Source organism: Silene latifolia, chromosome X (assembly GCF_048544455.1).
Source record: "Silene latifolia isolate original U9 population chromosome X, ASM4854445v1, whole genome shotgun sequence".
Taxonomy (NCBI): domain Eukaryota; kingdom Viridiplantae; phylum Streptophyta; class Magnoliopsida; order Caryophyllales; family Caryophyllaceae; genus Silene; species Silene latifolia.
The window spans coordinates 63,796,900-63,803,324 of NC_133537.1; the positions used below are offsets into that span (position 1 = coordinate 63,796,900).

Sequence of the window (6,425 nt, forward strand, 5' to 3'; positions counted from 1 at the left end):
CCTTGGTAGGAGAGGAGTGCAAACCTTGCATTTACAAGGTAAAATGGAGCTAAATGGATCACAACTAATGACCAAGCATCAAGTAGAAGACAATACTAGATGGCCTATGTAGATAATGAAGTAGATTGGGAAATGACGAAAGGATCCTTGCATCCTCAACAAGATCCCCGCGGATTGTTGAGGAACGAAGAGAAAAGACGCTGTCTGACCCAGGATCCGAGCGGATCAGAGACGATCCGAGCGTCTCCCTCCACCACCATCCGAGCGTCCCGCGCTGAAGATGCTCGTCCTGAAGCAAGGTGATCCGAGCGTCTCCCCTGACAATCCGCTCGGATCTTACTACAGGGAACCCGTGCCTACGCTGAAGACGCTCGTCCTGTGCCAAGACCAGCAAAACGAAGATGCTCATCTCCTTGGAGAAGAGCATTTCCTCAACTTTTCTTAAGGACTTAATAGTCATTTAAACCCTTAGTAACCCTAATTTTTGTACCTAATCTTTAGTATAAATACCCCTTTGTACTACTTAGATTATCATCAAGTTGTAATTAATTAGTAATCATTCCTTAATCTTGTAATGAACTCTTAATCTAGTCTTAATACAAATCTCAATACTTAATCTTTCCTTAATTTCTCTACTATTCATCATTTATTTTGGGTAATTAGAAGATAATTTGGGTTTATTGGGAGATTGACAACCTTCCATCAATCATCAAGTACTTCTATTATTCTTTGCATTATTATTTTGGAATCTCCATAGGTATAATTCTCTTAATCCTTGCTTTAATTATTGTTAATCATTTTCATTCATTCATCATGTTTTGCCTTGTTAATGTGATTGACAACCTTGTTAGCATGTTAAACATGATCATGAGTGAGTAGTTTCCTTAGCTAGGGTTAATGGGTAATTAGGGGAAACCAACATGGGGAATGATTCATGCTTAATCTAATATGTTCACATAATTTGTTTGATTTCTTGTTGTGATTTCAACTTATGCACATGTCATGTTTGATGAAATATGAGCCTATGAATCCTTGCATTTTTTACCCAGCACTTATCTTTTCAATGAGGCTTGTAAGACATAAACCAACTCAGCCTCATTAGACCATGCATAATGTTGAATAGGAAGGATTAAGTCGAATTGTAGGTGTTGTACAATCTAATCGATTCGGCTCCGGGACCCAAACCTTCTTAGGGATTGTAAGATATACACTAACTCGATCCCATCACAACAATAATTGCTTGCTTATAATTTCAGAACATGTTTGTATGATCAACTCTCATGTATTCCCCTATGAACTCATGATACCCTAGTACCTTTAATCAATTGTTTACACCTTCATTCTATTTACCTTTCTTTGTTTTTATTGTTGATTAATTTTAATTGATCTCATATCTCATCCCCAAATTGTGACACCCTAAGACACGACCATTTAGAATTGAAAATCCAACATCAATACCCGTCCCTTGGGATCCGACCTTTACTTAGCTCTTTACTAAGAGTAATTGGTGAAGTTATAAATATTTTTTTGGTTGGGTAACTTTTGACGACGAGTTTTAAACCTTCGAACCAAAAATGGCGCCGTTGTCGGGGACGATGTTAACTAGATTTAATTTTCTTTAATTGTTTTTAGTTGTGTCTTTCTTTACCTTGGGGAAATCAAACTCCTCAAGGTTGTTCTAATTCTTTTCAAGTTGTTTGATATTTTGCATGTCTAGGAGATCACAAGGTAACTTGTTACCCATTGATCTTGAAATTGAAAGAACCTTGACCAACAATAGAATACTTCCTAGAAATACTTCAAGAGTTGTAGGTATTAGTGATATTGTGGACACTCAACCAAATAACATTGAGTTTACCAACCCTTTTGCAAGAGAAGGAGAGGACAACCCAATACAAAACCCACCACAAAATCAACCCACAATGCCTAAATTCTCATCACATTCCGTACCAACCTAGGAGAACCTACCAAATGGTACTCCTACACCCCAACATTTAACCGGTGATTTCATTGCCAAATCCGCATTCATACAATTAGTTGAGAGAAGTCAATTTGGAGGGATGCCTAGTAAAGACCCTCATTCTCATATGGAGACCTTTTGTGACTACTGTGATGCGATTTCTTAAACCGGAGTTACTCAAGACAAAATCCGATGGGTCTTATTTACTTTTTCTTTAATTGGTACCGCGAAACAATGGTTGAAGAGCCTAGACAAGGCTGCTCTTGGTATTGATTCATGGAAGAAATTGGCACTTGTTTTCTACAAGAAATTCTATCCTCCGGAGAAGACTAACATGTTGAGAGCCCAAATCACCGGGTTCAAACAAAGGGATGAGGAATCTTTGTATGAAGCATGGGAGAGATTCAAGGGCATTTGTTGATCTTGTCCACACCATGGACTTAGCGAGTGGTTTCTTGTACAACAATTTTGGAATGGTCTATATGAAGACTCCCGAAACATTCTCAACATGGGATCCAATGGTATGTTCACCGAAGTTGATGACAATCAAACATGGAACAAGATTGAGGAAATGGCGGTCCATAACACGCAATATAGTAGACCTCAGAAGGCTACTAGAGGAGGAAAGCATGAGGTAGACTCCATTACTCAATTGGGTGCTCAACTAAGTGCTCACATTGACACCATTAATTTGAAGTTTGAGAAGGCCATGGCTAAACTTGAAGAGGCCTCCAAATCACCCAAGCAACATGTTAATGCCATGATAGCATCATCATCAATTCCAAGTGGAGTATGTGAGAATTGTGGAACTTTGGGACATGACCAAAGTGAATGTAGGGGAACAAGTGAATGCTTTCAAAGTATACAAAAGTGGCACCGCTTATTCCAGCTATTACAATGAGAATACCAAATTCCACCCCAATATTTCATATAAAAGCCAAAATATTCAAAACCCTCAAGCATACACCCCGCCTCCAATGAGAAACCAAGCTCAAAGACCCTTTTACAATCAAAACCAAAGTTATCAAAATCAACCTCCATACAATCAAACAAATGACCAAGGTTTTGATATTCAAAAAGCGGTCCTCCAAATGCAAAAGAACCAATAAGAATTTTTCACTCAAATGCAAAAGGATAGCCAAGCAAAAGACATCACCATCAACAACATAGTAGCTCACACAAAGATGTTGGAAACCCAAATATCTCAATTATCATCTTCTAGTTCTCAAAGACAAAAGGGGCAATTACCACCTCAAGGTAATCCCCCAAGACATGAGTCGGTGAGGGCCATCCATTTGAGGAGTGGTAATAGGTATGAAGGACCAAAGAAGCCAATTGAGGAAGACATTGTGGAGGCTAGTGCCAAGGAAAGAGTTGTGAAGAACTCTAAGGAAGAAGAACCCACCATCCAAGAAGTTTCAAAGAAGAAAAATGAAGAGAAGGCTAAAGAGAAGGAGCCTATTGTGATTAGACTTCCATTTCCAAGTCGTCAAGCTAAGCCTAAGCTTGATGATTAATTGGGCAAGTTCATGAAAATTGTGAAGAACTTGGAAGTCTCAATCCCATTCACCGAATTGATTAACCATGTTCCGGCCTATGCGAAATACATGAAAGACATTCTTACAAAGAAGAAATCCATCCGGAAGCTAGAGACTATTGCCTTCACCAAAGTGAGTAGTGCAATTCTTCAAGGAAGTTCCCCTACAAAGCTCAAGGATCCGGGAAGTTTATCCATTCCATGCACCATTGGCGACACTACAATCAACAAAGCTTTATGTGACCTTGGGGCAAGTGTAATTGCCATGCCATACTCGGTATGCAAGAGGCTAGGAATGGGAGAGCTCAAGTGCACCAATATCACGCTTCAAATGGCGTATCGATCAACAAAGATACCTTTAGGGGTATGGGAGGATGTGCCGGTAAGAATTGGCAAGCTCTTCATCCTGGTAGACTTTGTTATTGTAGACATGGAGGAGGATTCAAACATCCCTATCATTTTAGGAAGACCTTTCGTACACACCGCGGGAGCGGTGATTGATGTGAAACATGGAGAGCTCACACTTGAAGTAGGAGATGAAACAATCACTTTTAACCTTGACAAAACAATGAGGGCTCCCCGACTACATGAGCCATGTTTCATGATTGATCATTATAGCCGAGAAAGTGATAGGAAGAAGTTGGCATCTCAATGCAAAGGATAAGCTATGGGTAAAGAATCACCACCCATATGGGAGAAGAAAGTGGGTAATCTCCAAGAGGCTCCATCCAAAGAGCAAGAAAGTTTCAACAAGAATGAGAGCTCGAATAGCTCACCACCACTCAAGACAAGAGAAGAAGAAGAAGGCCTCATTGGCCAAAATGACAAGAAAGAAGAGGAGTTGTTCTCATCAACTCATGGTACTATTGGGAAGCAAGCTAATGAAGTATGCGGTCTATGGGATGATGAATTCGAAGGATTAGTCAATCCTTATATTGGCAATGCTATGACCGTGGACCAAGGCTTTGGTGACCATTTCCACTCAAGTCACCACAATGAAGAACACAATGTGCAAAGGACTATTGAAGATCTTTATAATGACACTGAACAAACCTTCGACTACTTCTTCAAGGAGTTGAGCAACATCAACAACACCTTGCCTATGCCTCCTTGAAATCTCATACATGAATGGGAGTTTGGTGGAGTCCTCCCTAAACCACCATTTGTAAATATTCTAACCCCTTAACTTGCTTTTTACTTAGAGTAAATTAAAAATTACTCCCTTTAAAAATCTTGTTTTCTAAAATTACTCCCTTATATAATTTTTTCTTAAATTTACTCCCTTAATATGCACTTTTATCAAAAATTGCTTCAAAACTCCAATTTAGGTGACCTTTTACGAATGTTTTTGAACTTATTCTCCATTGTTATACGTTTTAAAGTATAAATTGGCTAAGACAAAAACGAAATAAGTTCATAAAATGAAGGAGTAAGTAACTTAAGTTGGTGTTTTGAAGCAATTTTTGATAAAAGTTCCTTTAAAGGGAGTAATTTTAGGAAAAAATTATATAAGGGAGTAATTTTAAAAAACTCGATTTTAAAAGGGAGTAATTTTTAATTTACTCTTTTACTTATTGCATTTTTGTCAATTTTTGGATTTACCATTTTACTTTGATCAAGATTATCATTTTGAGAGAAAGTGAGGGAGGGACTTAAATGTTTCTTAATGTGTAGTGTTTTGACTTAGTGTGGGGATAGCAATTGCCTAGGCTATACAAGCCTTCGTAGTGCCCCCACAACGAAGAGCAAAGGAATGAAGACGAAATGACTTGGGTTATGAAAGTACCCACGGGTGGAACTGAATACGCGAGGTACAGGAGCAATCCGAGCATCTCAAGAAGAACCCGCTCGTCCTGGATGAAAATCTAAGCGTCCTGACTGAAATACGCTCGTCCTGGCAGAGCTGGAAAGGATGAAATTACATTGGGTAAGAATCTGAGCGTCTCCTCAAGAATCCGCTAGTCGCAACCAAAAGACGCTCGTCTCAGAGAGAATCTGCTCGTCCTGGTTACACCAAAATTTGGGATTTCACTCTGACCTGGAAACCGAGCGTCCTCAAAAGAATCCGCTCGTCTCCTGACAGCAATACGCTCGTCTCCTCTAGAAGACGCTCGTCTCAACACGGGCTTCATTTCTTAAAACTGGCTGAACCACAATCCAAGCGTCTCAGCCAGAAGACGCTCGTCTCCCCCTGCTGAAATCCAAAAAACACGAGATTTAAACACCCTTTTCCCATTTCATTTCCTTCATTCAAAACATAAACACACATTCAACACATTCAAAACCCTCAAAACCCTCAATCCCTCCATCCACAAAAATCAATTTCCTCAACCAAATTCACCAAAATCAATTCCAAACTTCCTCAAAACTCAAACAAATCACTCCTCTATTAACAAAAAGCCATCTAAACATCCAAATCCTCAAAAATTGAATCGATTTTCTAGGATTAATGGCAAAATTCGAAAATCCTAAATCAATTTGGGTTTTATTGAAGCTTGAGGATACTAGAAGAATTCAAGCAAATCTTTGGTTATTGATACATACAAAGGAGAAGAACAATAGCTAGGACCAAAGGTGGAAGCAAGGCACCTACAAAACCAAACCTTTACAAAAGGCAACAAGCACTTCAAGCTTCCAAAGCTTTGGTGATATATCAAGCAAGAGAGGAAACTCAAGGAACTCCTATTCCTATGGTGGAAGCGACTACTTCTATCCTTGATATTAAGCAACTAGAAAAATATCCGGAGGTAATTTTCACATCCGATTCTCAAAGAAAAACTTGTGTGTCACTTGCTAAGAAGTCGATTTTACACACCAAGTTTATTTGCCAAGATGCCTTGACCAAATTGGGTGTCCTTGAAAGGACTAAGAACTTCTTTGAGTCTATGGGATTGCTTACATTGTTTGATATGCAAGAATTGACCTACC

The 6,425-nt window shown here is 39.1% G+C and overlaps 1 non-coding gene across 1 annotated transcript; it reads right to left on the minus strand.

Moving 5' to 3' along the window:
* Positions 1 to 2,294: 2,294 nt before the first annotated feature.
* Positions 2,295 to 2,401, minus strand: LOC141624889 (small nucleolar RNA R71). Its single transcript, XR_012534693.1, has one exon. It is a non-coding gene; the product is annotated as a small nucleolar RNA R71 (small nucleolar RNA).
* Positions 2,402 to 6,425: the final 4,024 nt, after the last annotated feature.